Here is a 13579-nt window from a genome sequence, read left to right as displayed (position 1 = left end):
ATGGAGAGAGAATTTAGAAAATGCTCTTTGGCTGCATCTTATCTAGATTGAATAGTTTAGTCTAAGGCTCCTTTAAATGTGGAACTTAGACCATCTCTTGGGTGTCACTGGAAGCTTGTACAAACACAGAATCTCAAGGGGTAGCCCAAATTTAATGAATCAGACCCTTCAACATCAACAACCTCAGATATTTTAACTAGCTCCTTGGTAATTACCACTTATATCAATTATTTAATCCAATTTTATTATGTTATATTAGGAAATAATAACTGTGTGTTTAGATGATCCTGATTGATTTATTTTTAGCTAATTGAGGCATAACTGATATACAAAAATTGCACACACATTAGTGTACACATCCTGATAAGTATACATTGATATGGTATCACCACAACCAAGTACTAAAATTACCAATCACTTCTAGAAACGTCCTTATGTTCTATTGTGTAATTGTGCGGGGTATGTTTGGAAAACTACCTGGCATGAGATTTATCCTCTTAACGTAGTTGAAAGTGCACTGTACTGTATTGTTAACGATAGCTACCCAGGTATCCCACATTGCAGGTGGATCTTTTTACCAGCTGAGCCAGAAAGGAAGCCCAAGAACACTGCAGTGGGTAGCCTATCCCTTCTCCAGCGGATCTTCCCAACCAAGGAATTAAACCGGGGCCTTCTGTATTGCAGGTGTATTCTTTACCAACTGAGCTATCAGGGAAGCCCATATCACAGAGCAGATCTCCAGGATTCAGTTTTGTGATGTATAGACCTATGAGCCATCATCATAATAAAAATTAACAAGATCTCCAATTGCTTTGATTCTAGGAAAGATTGAGGACAGGAGGGGAAGAGGACAATAGATGAGGTGATTGGATGGTACCAGCAACTCACTGGACATGAATTTGAGCAAACTCCAGGAGATACTAAAAGACAGAGAAGCCTGGCATGCTGCAGTCCATGGGGTTGCAAAGAGTCGGACATGACTTAGCAACTGAACAAAACCATCACTCTCAAGAGATTTCTTATGCCTTTTTGTGGTCCATTTCTCTTTCCATCCCTGAATCCAGTGAACTGATGATTAGTTTTCTGTTCCTGTAGATTATTTAGAATATTTTAGAATTTTCTATGGATGAAATCATGCCATATGCACTCTTTTAGTTTAGCTTCTTTTGCTTATATTTTTTTGTTTGTTTGTTTTAAGATTCACCTGCATTGTCTTCATAAACTAATAGCATATCATTAATTTTTATTTATTCCATTGTATGGGTAAATCTGCTGTCTGTTGTCACCCTGTTTGCTTAATTTATACGTGGAGCACATCATGAGAAATGTCCCACTGGATGAGTTACAAGCCGGAAGAAAAATAGGTGGGAGAAACATCAACAACCTCAGATATTCAGATGATATCACTCTAATGGCAGAAAGCGAAGAGGAACTAAAGAACTTCTTGATGAGGGTGAAGGAGGAAAGTGAAAAAGCCAGCTTAAAACTCAGTATTAAAAAAATTAAGATCATGGCATCCGGCCCCATTACTTCATGGCAAATAAAAAAGGGAGAAGGTGGAAGTAGTGACCGATTTCCTCTTCTTGGGCTCTAAAATCACTGCAGATGGTGACTGCAGCCATAAAATCAGAAGGGGATTGCTTCTTAGAAAGAAAGATATGGCAAACCTAGACACAATGTGTTGAAAATCAGAGATATCACTCTGCCAACAAAGGTCCATAGAGTCAAGGCTATGGTCTTCCCAGTGGTCATGTATGGTTGTGACAGCTGGACCGTAAAGAAGGCAGAGCCCCAGTGAATTGAGGCCCTTGAACTGTGGTCCTGGAGAAAACTCTTGAGAGTCCTTTGAAGAACGAGGAGATCAAACCAGTCAATCTTGATGGAAATCAACCCTGAATACTCATTGGAAGGACTGATGCTGAAGCTGAAGCTCCAGTATTTTGGTCACCTGATATGAACAGCTGACTCACTAGAAAAGTCCCTGATGCTGGGCAAGATTGAGGGCAGAAGAAGAGGGTGTCAGAGGATGACATGACTGGGTGGCATCACTGATGCAATAGACATGAACTTGGGCAAACTCTGGGAGATGTAAGGGACAGAGAGGGCTGTCGTGCTGTAGTCCATGGAGTCGCAAAGAGTCAGACACGACTGTGTGGCTGAATGACAGAAACAATGGGTAGATCACAGTTTCTTATGCATTCAGCTACTGATGAACACTTTGGCTGTTCATAGATTTTCTGGCTATTACAAATCAAACTTCCATGAACAATTAAGAATAAGCCTTTGAGCGGATATATGTTTTCATTTCACTTGGATAATTCCTAAGAATGGAATGGCTGTTTCTCAGCTTAACTATGCATTAGATATTCGCCATTATTCTGCAGATCCCTGGCACTTATTACCTTTCTGAAGTCTATTTTTCCTTTTTTTCTTTAGTTTGGATAACTCTGCTGATATATATTCAAGTTCACTCACCCTTTCCTTTTCATATCCATTCTCCTATTCAACATATCTAGTGAATTTTTAAATTTCAGATATTTCATTTTTCAGTTCCAAAATTTCTACTCTGTCCTTATTTATATGTTACATACCTGTAGTAAGGTTTATCTTTTTTTTTTTTTTCATTCATTGTCGTATTTTCTTTACCTCATTGACCATAGTTTTAGCAATTTTCATCTTAGGGTTCGGAGAAGGCAATGGCACCCACTCCAGTACTCTTGCCTGGAAAATCCCATGGATGGGGGAGCCTGATAGGCTGCAGTCCATGGGGTCGCGGCGAGTCAGACACGACTGAGCGACTTCACTTTCACTTTTCACTTTCATGCATTGGAGAAGGAAATGGCCACCCACTCCAGTGTTCTTGCCTGGAGAATCCCAGGGACGGTGGAGCCTGGTGGGCTGCCATCTCTGGGGTCACACAGAGTCAGACATGACTGAAGTGACTTAGCAGCAGCATCTTAGGGTTGGCCCCTGTTAATTGTCTTTTCTCTTGAGGCTAGGTCACATTTTCTTGGTTCTTCATAAGTCATTTAATTTGGAATTATATCCTAAACATTTTCTAAGTCATGTTGTAGATAATCTGAATTCGGTTCTCTTCTTACACAGTGTGCTAATGTTTTTTCTTCTTGGAGCAGGCAAGCAACTTGGTCAGAGTTAAAATTCAAACTTGATTTCACCTGTGGTTATATAGTAGCTGTGCTCTCAATTTAGACTTTACAGTCTGCCCCACATGTGTGTGGTTGAGTAGTCACCCACAGACTTTCCTGGAGTTTATGTACAGACTTAGGATTCACAGTATGTGCTCTTTCCTTTCTTGGACTGACCCCACCCTCCAGTAGCTCTCATTGCCCTGGGCACCTTCCCTTTTCTCTTGAGCCAGAAACTTGCTGACTTTCTATTGGTGTTTTAGTTGACCCATGACACGCCACAATTGCAATTTTCCTTCGGGCGAGGCTGGAAAGACGGGGATATTCCCCCCTGCTTACTGCTCCCTATGAGTTTCAACTCTCCTCAAGTATTTCCTTGCCTTTGTTCACTCCAAAGAGTTGAGTAGTTGATTTAATGTGTTTCCCAGCCCCACCCAGCACATACAGCTGTTATCTGTGGAGGATAAGTTTGTTACCAGAAGCAAAATTGTTCTATATGGATTTTTCTATTTCATTGTTCTTTATAATTCATTTTGAATTAAGTTGTTTTTTTTTTTTAACTTCTTGATGCTAGAGCTTAAATCATTGATTTTTAGGACAGGTGACCTTTATTTTGAAGGATAAGGTTTTGAGGGAGGAAAGCATATAACTGGATTTTAATATGATGAATTTTAGCGTGGGCACAGTGTGATGGAGTGGGAGGGAGAAAGACTAGAGGTGGTACAGCCAGTGTCAAACTTCTCAAAGACACAGATAAGAGAGGATGGTGGCCTGAGCGAAGGGAGGAACAATCAGAATGAAAGCAAAGAAGCTGACTTGAGAGCCACTTCAGGGGTAGTAAAGACTGGGGTGGGTGGTGCTTTAGATCCTGGTGACGTGGGAGCAGCAGAAGACAAGGGAGGGTCTTGGGCTTTCTGCACTGAAGGAGGAGATGCTTTGGGCAAGATAACAGGGCTTAAGAGCATTGTTTCCTGAGTGACGTGGTGCTGTCTGATTTAGCAGCATGATGCAAGCATGGGCGTCCACCAGGATACTACGGCACGTGAACGTGAACTGGCAATGGCTGCAGAGCCGCCTCCAAGAAACATGTCTTGGTTAAAGGAAGGGTTTTTAGTAACCTCTGCAGGAGGAGACACGAAAGGCCCCAAAATGACAGACACAGAATTATGAAATGCATCTAAATGTCAAGTAGTTTCATGTCTTGGGAAATCAGCAAACTCTTGGTGGACAGCACTTGGCAGAGGAAGCCCAGTGTATGATTAACTTGTAGAGGCTAAAACTAGCCTCTGACTATTTGAAAACCAGGGTTAAAAAGTCTTCCTGTGTACAGAAATAGTGGACAGAACATCCGAGGAAGAAGACACTTTGTTCTCTACACTGAGAACGGAAAGCCCTCTCAGCAGTATCTAAAAGCATCCACTGGCATGGCTTTTAACAACAGAGCATCTGCTGGAAGTTTGCTTTGCCTGTTCATTCTGAAGAACTGGGAAACCAAGGACAATCACCATCACCAGAGGGACCCTTCATCTCTTCCAGGGAGAACGAAAGGAGGGTTGAGCATAACCAAGCTGGTGAGGAAGCAGAAAGGGAAGAAAAGTGTTATAGGTTGAATTGGGTCCTCTCAAAGAAACACGAGAAAGTCCTAATTCCCAGTGCCTTGGAATGGGACCTCATTTGGAAATAAGTTTCTTACGAAGATAAAATGAACTCATTGAGAGGTCCCTCATCTAACTTTTGTCCTTATTAAAAAAAAAAAAAAAAGGAGGAAATTTGAACACAGAGACAGACACACAGAGAGAGCAGGCAGTGTGAAGACACGGGAAAAAGACCATGGGAACATGGAGGCAGAGGTTGGTGTGATGCTGCCTCAAGCTAAGGAGCTTCTGGAGCTTCCAGAACCTGGAGGAGGCCAGGAAGAACCCCATCCTACAGGTCTCAGAGGGCCACAACCCTGCCTACACTGACTTCAGCCTTCTTGCCCCCAGAACTTTGAGTTAACAAATTTCCACTATTTTAAATCATCAAGTTTGTAATCTGTCACAGCAGCCCTAGGGAAAGAATACAAATAGCTTGGCCCTCCCAGGAATCTGCTTTTATCCCCTAATGTAATAACAGTGACTGCAGCCATGAAATTTAATGAGGCTTGCTTCTTGGAAGGAAAGCCGTGATAAACCTAGACAGTGTATTAAAAAGCAGAGATGTCCCTTTGCTAACAAAGGTCTGTAGAGTGAAAGCTATGGTTTTTCAAGTAGTCATGTACGGATGTGAAGTTGGACCATAAGGAAGGCTGAGCATCACAGAATTGATGCTTTCAAATTGTGGTGCTGGAGAAGACTCCACTCCTGAGAGTCCCTCAGACAGCAAGATAAAATCAGTCAATCCTAAAGGAAATCAACCCTGAATCTTCATTGGAAGAAGTGATGCTGATGCTGATGCTGAAGCTCCAATACTTTGGCCACTTGATGCGAAGAGCTGATCCATTGGAAAAGACCCTGATGCTGGGAAAAATTAAGAGCAGAAGGAGAAGGGGGGCTGGGCAGAGGATGAGATGGCTACATGGCATCACTACCTCAATGGATGTGAATTTGAGCAAACTTCAGAATATAGTAGAGGACAGAGGAGGCTGGCATGCTATAGTCCATGGGGTCACACAATGTCAGACACAGCTGAGTGAGCAACAACTCCTGTGGTGGTCAGCCTTTTTATGCCTAACTTCCAGCCTTATATTTTAGACCCAGAAACAAGGTTTTGCTTGTTTCCTTTCTTCACTGACTCCTCCTGGGAGTAGGGTCCTGTCTCTGATTTGCCTGCCTTGGGTTTGGGTCCTGAAGTTCACTCCCTTGATCTCCCCTCTTTGTGGTGGGTTCATTCGCTATATCCCTCTCACTTGCCCCTCTCTTTACCCACCTGTCTGTGAAATAGGGAGATTTTCAGCTTGGTCTTCCTGAGCATCAGGACATATCTATCAGAGCCTCACTCCACAGTCAACTTCCCTGGCATGTTTGCCTTGTGTTTCTAGCTTTCCTTGGTGTCTGGGTTCTGAGCCTGCCTGCTTAGCCCTGGTCATTGTGGCAGCAGTGACTGCATCTTGCAGGGCCACTCACTTGTTCCCACTAGGTCCCCTATACTCAGAATCAAACTCTAGGGTGCTCTATTGGTTCTGTAGTGATTGCTCATCTCTACACAGCACTCTTTGTCTCTCCATCAGCCAAGATCTTAAAATGATCTCCAAATTTCTCTTGGAGGTTCTCTGAAGAGCCCAGTATATAAATTATTGCAAGTCAGGTTTTCAGAACTCAGCAAAATAACCCCTTGGAAACTTACCACTCTAACTGAATAGGCAGCACTTGGCCAAATCCCTTATTATTTGCCTTGCTGCTCTTCAGTATTAATTTAGCTTCCAAAGGTCAGGTTTGTGGCAACATAGCAACTCAACTGTGGTTTGTTTTCACTTGACAAAAACACATGAAAGCTGAACAATGGCTTCTTTGTTCCAAGAACATCAACTACCAAATCCTCCAGGCTCCTTTGTTCCAAGAATATCAACCACCAAATCCTCTAGGCTCCTTTGTAGGAAAAGAGCTTAGGGAGCAAGACAGACTTTCACTTTGGCCAGTCCTGGGTTTTTCCTCCCAGCTCTGTTGCTTCTTAGCTATGTGACTTGAACCAAGTTGCTTAACTTCTCTGAACTTCAGTTTCATCATCTATAAAATGGGGATCGTAACACGCTTGCTTCCATGGTAGCTCAGTGGTAAAGAATCCGCCTGCTAATGCAGGAGATGTGGGTTCAATCCCCAGGTCGGGAAGATCCCCAGGAGAAGGAAATGGCAACCTGCTCCACTCTTCTTGCCTGGGGAATCCTATGGACAGAAGAGCCTGATGGGCTACAGTCCATAGGGTCACGAAAGAGTCAGACAGGCTTTAGTGACTTAACAGCAACAACAACAATGCTTACCTGATTTAAGGAGATGCAACTCAATCATAATGGATGTAAGGAATTTAGAAGCGAACTAGCTACATACACTTGGACACCAAGATCTTCCTCTGGGATTTCTTAATTCTGGTTACCACTCTGTTGGTTTTTTGGCCAACTCTTCATCCCTTCTCAGATAAACAGTCGGTTTGTTGGCTTTGTTTAAATCTTGGTGAACAGTGTTCATATTCCTGTGCTCTTTTCTTTCACCTGATGGATTAATATCATTTCTACCTTCTGAATACTTATCCCATGTGCTCAGCCTCTGAGTAACAGACCCCTGGTAGCATTCAGGGCCTCTGTATAATTATTCCAGGCTACCAGACTTGTGCTTTCCCTGGGTGATCTATTCTATCATCACCAAGCTCTGGTTTTGACACATCACATGGAGAAACCAGCCCCATGGTGAAATTCCCATGTTTTAAATCTAGGGGATGGACTATTAGACCAGGAGGGAGAGACCTACATCACTGCACTTGTTTGTTGGGTGACACTGGATGAGACATTGAACCTCAGTTAGCTGTAGGGTCTTCTGTAAAGTACAGAAACCAGACTTGCTATACTTCCTTTGTTGGCCATAAAATGGACCATTAAATGTTTTGAAGTGGCTTGAAGCATTAAGAACCTATAAGTGTGTGTTTTATTTGCTCCCTGCAAATCCAAGTTGGGACTGGAAGGCTTGAGGCTTGTGTGCATGTGTGTGTGTGTATGTGTGTGTGTGTGTGTGTGTGTGTGTGTGTGGCTTATATGAGTGGAAGAGGCATGTCGCAACAGAACATGCTACAACATGCTTCCTATGTACCAGGTCAGTCCAATTGATGGTGGGAATGAGGGTTAGGAAAACCACATATAGTTCTGTGTTGGTGCAGAATGGAGTGTCTGTTGTTTACAGAAGACTTATGGCAGATCTTTAAATCACATGCAGATCTTCAAACCATATATAAACTGAGATCTGACAGACTCAATAGAGGTAAACCAAGAAAGATACAGAAAACAGCTCTAGAGACTGGTGTGAACACATGTGGGCCATTCAAATACAAGATTCCCTGGTGGCTCAGTAAGAATCTGCCTGTCAATGCAGGAGACACTGGTTTGATTCCTGGGTAGAGAAGATTCCCTGAAGAAGGAAATGGCAAACCCCTACAGTATTCTTACCTGGAAAATCCCATGGGCAGAGGAGGCTGGGGGTCTACGTAGTCCATGGGGTCACAAAGAGTCAGATGTGACTTAGCAACTGACCAAGAGCATGAGGTACTATAGTGGAAGTATAAAATTGAAGTAAAGGGATAGAAAATTTGGGGACTAAAACCTCAAATGAGGTAGAAGTTTCTGGAAAGGATATGGACTTTGCATGAAAAATTAAACCACAAAGATTGTTTATCTGACTTTTTGAAGGCAGCTGAATGAAATCAAGGATTTCTGAGAAGAGAAATTATGGCTGCCAGGATGCTGTGTTTCCAGCCCAGAGCAAAGCTCCCGTGCCACTGTGACAATGCCCCATACATTCACCACTGCAAAGACATGGTGTGGTGGAGGCAAACCTCTTTCATGTCTTGGACATGGACATCTCAGTTCTCAGCCAAGGTCATCCCACAAGGGCAAGCAGATGCTTGAGATAATGGAGTAGAAGATGATATGTGTCTGAGAAATTTCATGCAAATTGAAATTAATAAAATGTATCCTCCCAGGTGATGAGCCTTATTACTGTATTCCAGATCACTGTGCACTTTCTGGAAAACATTGTTTGTTTGTTTTTTTTTCCCCCAAACAGCATCCTCCAATTTGACTTCCTACCATATGCACCAGCCTTTTACATTTCCACCTGTCGTGTGCTCACTAAAAGAAACTTATCTCACCATCACTGAAAAAATCACAATGAATCACCCGAGATTTCAAAAGAGCAGGTTCCAAGAAACACCTGCAGAAAGTTTGGAGCTGTGGCAGCCACTTGTTGTGTGTGTGTATGGTGTCCCCATAAGAGGACCATGGCTGTTTCTTGGGTACAAATCTCTACAGTGTGGATCTTAAACAGCTGTGTTGCTTTGCAGTTATACCCATACTGATACCTTTCAGGCTTATATAGTTGTGTGTTTTCTTTCTTTTTACCCATAAAACTAAAAAGGCAATGAAGTACAAGAAACTTTAGTAAGAAATAAAGTGCAGAAAGGATGTTGTTAAATTGTTAACTCGATCTTTAATCATTGACTAAAATAAAATGAGCAAGTAGAACATCATGGCAAAAGAAAGATATAAGGTAGAAATTTCATTTTCTTTTCTTTGATTAGAAAAGAAACAAAATACATTCCTTTAGGCACTGGTATAAAATACCATCTTAAAAAGTACCTGCTCATCCCCAAATTATTGTAAATACCATCATCAGAAAAAGATGTTTCAAGTGATAATTTTCTTCTGAGCTCTCTCAGTTCAGTTCAGTTCAGTCGCTCAGTCGTGTCCGACTCTTTATGACCCCATGAATCGCAGCACGCCAGGCCTCCCTGTTCATCACCAACCCCCGGAGTTCACTCAGACTCACGTCCATTGAGTCAATGATGCCATCCTCCCTTCTCATCCTCTGTCATCCCCTTCCCTTCCTGCCCTCAATCCCTCCCAGCATCAGAGTCTTTTCCAATGAGTCAACTCTTTGTATGAGGTGGCCAAAGTACTGGAGTTTCAGCTTCAGCATCATTCCCTCCAAAGAAATCCTAGGGCTGATCTTCAGAATGGACTGGCTGGATCTCCTTGCAGTCCAAGGGACCCTCAAGAGTCTTCTCCAACACCATAGTTCAAAAGCATCAATTCTTCAGCACTGAGCTCTCTAAGAAAATATTAAATCCCTGTCCATCAGAGCATGAACTATAACATCATAACCCTTCCAATAAAATGAGAAGAAACTCAAGACTTCAAAATTAGCTTTATTGTATTTGTTATTATTTTACAGATGAGAGTGATTCCATATATATAATAAACGAAAGGTGATAGAGTTATATGTAAGAACAAGAAATGGTTTGATAAATAGAGGGATGATTTCATAGAATGTAAAAAGATCTATTTAAAGCTGATTGGTCATTGGGTTCAGTAGTGACTGAGTACACACACATTAGTTTGAGATTTCTAATATGTACCACATAGTAGCTCAACCTTGAGAAGCAGAAGTCACTGTTATGCTAAGACAAATTTAAGACCAGTTAAAAGTCAGAAGAAAGCAAGGACATGCATCTTGCCACATGGTATAGCGATCAGATCAGATGGAGTGCTATATATAGCAAGAGAGCATGGTGTGACGGAGATTTTGGTAAATGCACACTGCCAGGATTTACAAAAAGTAGGACTGTTCGCTTGTAAAGTCTGCCTGTCATTTGGGATTTCCATCTTCATAACATTCCCGTGAATTTCATTAAGTGGTATTTTGGAGTGAGTCCTTTTGGAATGGAGAGGACTGTTTACCAAAGCATTCTTTTTTGTAACTTACAATTCCATGACACTCTACAGAAATAATTCTTCAAAAATAGGTCCAAGTTGGCTGTCATCCTGCCTTCCTCTTCTGACTGCTGTTAAATACTTTCTGTCAGCACACAAACACAGTTTCCTCTTGTGATCTGGAAGTTTGTTTTTGTAAAAAGTCCCTGATACCGTCATACTTCCTGTAATGATTTTATTTCATACAACATCCTTAGTCTTAAGATTTGATTGCAGATGAAAGCATATGGTTACCTTATAGTAAAGGGACAAAAAACAGTCATCCCTTTGAACTCCCATCCAGTCATGCTCTTGGAACTCTTTACTTTTTCAGAAATATTAAAGACATTAGCAATAATAACAATCATAGGAATAATAAGCTAAAAGGTCATATTTCTTAGCTCGAAATCAACAGCTTCTTATTTTTTTTCTAAGAGAATGCATACTATGTAATCAATTGTAGTAGCTTCCTTGGAGTCTTATTTTGAGTAGGTTTTATGTCTAACATGAATATTTTTGAGGAGTGAAATTAGGTATCTTAGGTTGTTGTGAAGGCATGGATAGTAGATAAGATTTAGCCTTGAGGAAAGATAAGATCATAGCTAAGTACATCACAAGTTTGGAGCTGTTAAACAAAAAATGTGGTAATGGGCTTTTAGGCAGATGCCTTTATCTTTGGTTTTACCCATCTAGTGGTGGTTAGTAATACAAAATGATGTGCCAATTGTTCCCAGCCTTTCTGTGATAAAGAACATGCCCAAAATTTACCAAAGTCCTGTGTTTGGCTGAAATTATCTTTACCAGGGGGCTTTCTAGGTGGCACAGAGGTAAAGAATCTGCCAACCAATGCAGGAGACATGGGTCCAATCCCTGAGTTGTGAAGATCTCCTGAAGGAGGAAATGCAACCCACTCCAGTATTCTTGTCTGGAGCAAGACAAGAATCCCATGGACAGAGGAGGGCAGTGGGCTACAGTCCTTGGGGGTAGCAAAGAGTTGGACACGACTGACCATGCACGCACCGCACTACCTTTACTAGTCACGTGGCCTTTATCCACATATATGACACCTTTGGCATTTATGCTCATGTGCCAATCACATCTTTTGACTTCCATAATCAATTCTTGTAATTTTATTAGGAATTAACTATCCACTCCAATCAACAGCTTTTTCTCTGTCTTCTATTTTAACATACTAGCAGCATACTCATTGAAAGATAAAAGTTCCTATCCCCAGTTTTTAGGCATCTAAAGGTCCATAAATTATTACTACTAATTTGGGTTGATTATTTTTAACCCACGGGTTTATTTGGCTTGCTAGAATGGTTGGCAAAGATGAGGTATAGTCAACCAAGCACACGGGCAGTTGAGAGGAAACTGACTCGGGAGAGCTGACAGAGGGTGAAGATGAAGTGAAATGCCTGGAGCTTTATTTTCCCTCGTGTTTCTCTCTCATTATGCGTCTAGTGGAAAAATTTTGGAAAAAAAGTTGGACTTAATCCATCAGTGTTTCTTAAGAGTTAGGAAAATTGCTACTCCTGGGAAGCCAAAGGATATGATGACGGTTTGTTGAAATGTGAGACTGAGACTGAACGACCAATATTTTCTCTGAAGTTCGTTTTCACTGGTAGAAGTCTGTTTACATGGAAGCCTAGCTAAGTCAACTATTAGCTTTTATTACTTTTTTTACACCTTTCTCACTGCCTTCCTTACTCTGAAGACAAACACTTTGTTTCAGATTTCTTTTTAAAAATCAAAACAACAGAACAGCAATTAAAAAAAAGTCTACCAAAGAATATACAAATGCCTCAAGAAGTAACTGCTTTATTTTTTTAAATCTAATTATAAAATTAAATTCTAATTATACTTTTTCATTGTAAATTCTTACTCTGGAGACTCAAACTCTTCTTACAAGGCACCTTATTCTGAGAGCAGTAGCCACTCTTTGTTGCCCAGAGACCCAAGGACGGGTTGGCAGGACATTCTGATTAAAGATAAACTGAAATTCACAAAAGGCAAAGTATATGTATTAATAGTTAATCAATTAGAAGTGAAATGTTAAGCTTTAGACCTTCAGGGTAAGTCTTTCTAAGGGAAGAAAATTAAGTGCACCTTGGACTTGCTGCTGCTACTGCTGCTAAGTCACTTCAGTCGTGTCCGACTCTGTGTGACCCCACAGAGTCAAATGCTGAAACAAGCACACTGCAGAACTTGGATATTAAAACTTGAAATGCTGCCACCTTTCACTTGAAAAAAAAAATCCCTTCCAGAAGGCTATGAAGAAATAGCCTGCATTCAAAACTAGCTATTTCAAATATTTAACAGAAAAAAATATATATAGTATGCATGAAAGCCAAGAGTGAGAGGCTGGAAGGCTTTGCTATTGTCGCACCATTGGATGTCTAGCTCTTTGACCAGAGACTGGGTACAGAACCATGCCTGGAGATGAGGCTGCTCCTTTACTGAGGTACCAGGGCAAAGGCTTCAGGTCTGCCTGACCTTGCTTTTTTCTTTCCTTCTTTCTCCAGATGATGTCTGAGTCCTGAGGATTCAAGAAGGAAGAAAGAGTCATCCTGCAGTAGAAGTGTCCCTTCTTAAAAAAAATCTGACTCATTTAATCAACCCTGAATATTCATTGGAAGGATTGATGCTGAAGCTCCAATACTTTGACCACCTGATACGAAAAGCTGACTCCTTGGAAAAGACCCTGATGCTGGGAAAGATTGAGGTCAAGAGGAGAAGGGGGTGACAGAGGATGAGATGGTTGAATGGCGTCACTGATTCAATGGACATGAGTTTGAGAAATCTCCAGGAGATAACAAAGGGTAAGGGAAGCCTGGCATGCTGCAGTCCTTGGGGTCACAAAGAGTCAAACATGACTGAGAGACTGAATAACTACAACAAAATTTATATTTGTATTGGATTGAAATCAGTCAATTCAGAGAAAAATCAGACAAAATAATTGTCTATATAGCTAGTCCAGTCATTCATGGCAGTTTTTACTTTT

At 41.3% G+C, this 13579-nt stretch overlaps 1 long non-coding RNA gene across 1 annotated transcript in view; it reads right to left on the bottom strand.

The window, feature by feature from the left end:
* The window catches only part of LOC138428229 (uncharacterized), a 1104918-nt gene that overhangs the window by 988136 nt on the left and 103203 nt on the right, over positions 1–13579 (bottom strand). The gene's annotated exons all lie outside the window — the stretch shown is intronic.

This window comes from Ovis canadensis, chromosome 1 (genome assembly GCF_042477335.2).
Source record: "Ovis canadensis isolate MfBH-ARS-UI-01 breed Bighorn chromosome 1, ARS-UI_OviCan_v2, whole genome shotgun sequence".
In the NCBI taxonomy this organism is placed as follows: Eukaryota; Metazoa; Chordata; class Mammalia; order Artiodactyla; family Bovidae; genus Ovis; species Ovis canadensis.
The sequence above is the reverse complement of the archived record's forward strand: the minus strand, read 5'-3'. Positions and strand labels throughout refer to the sequence as shown.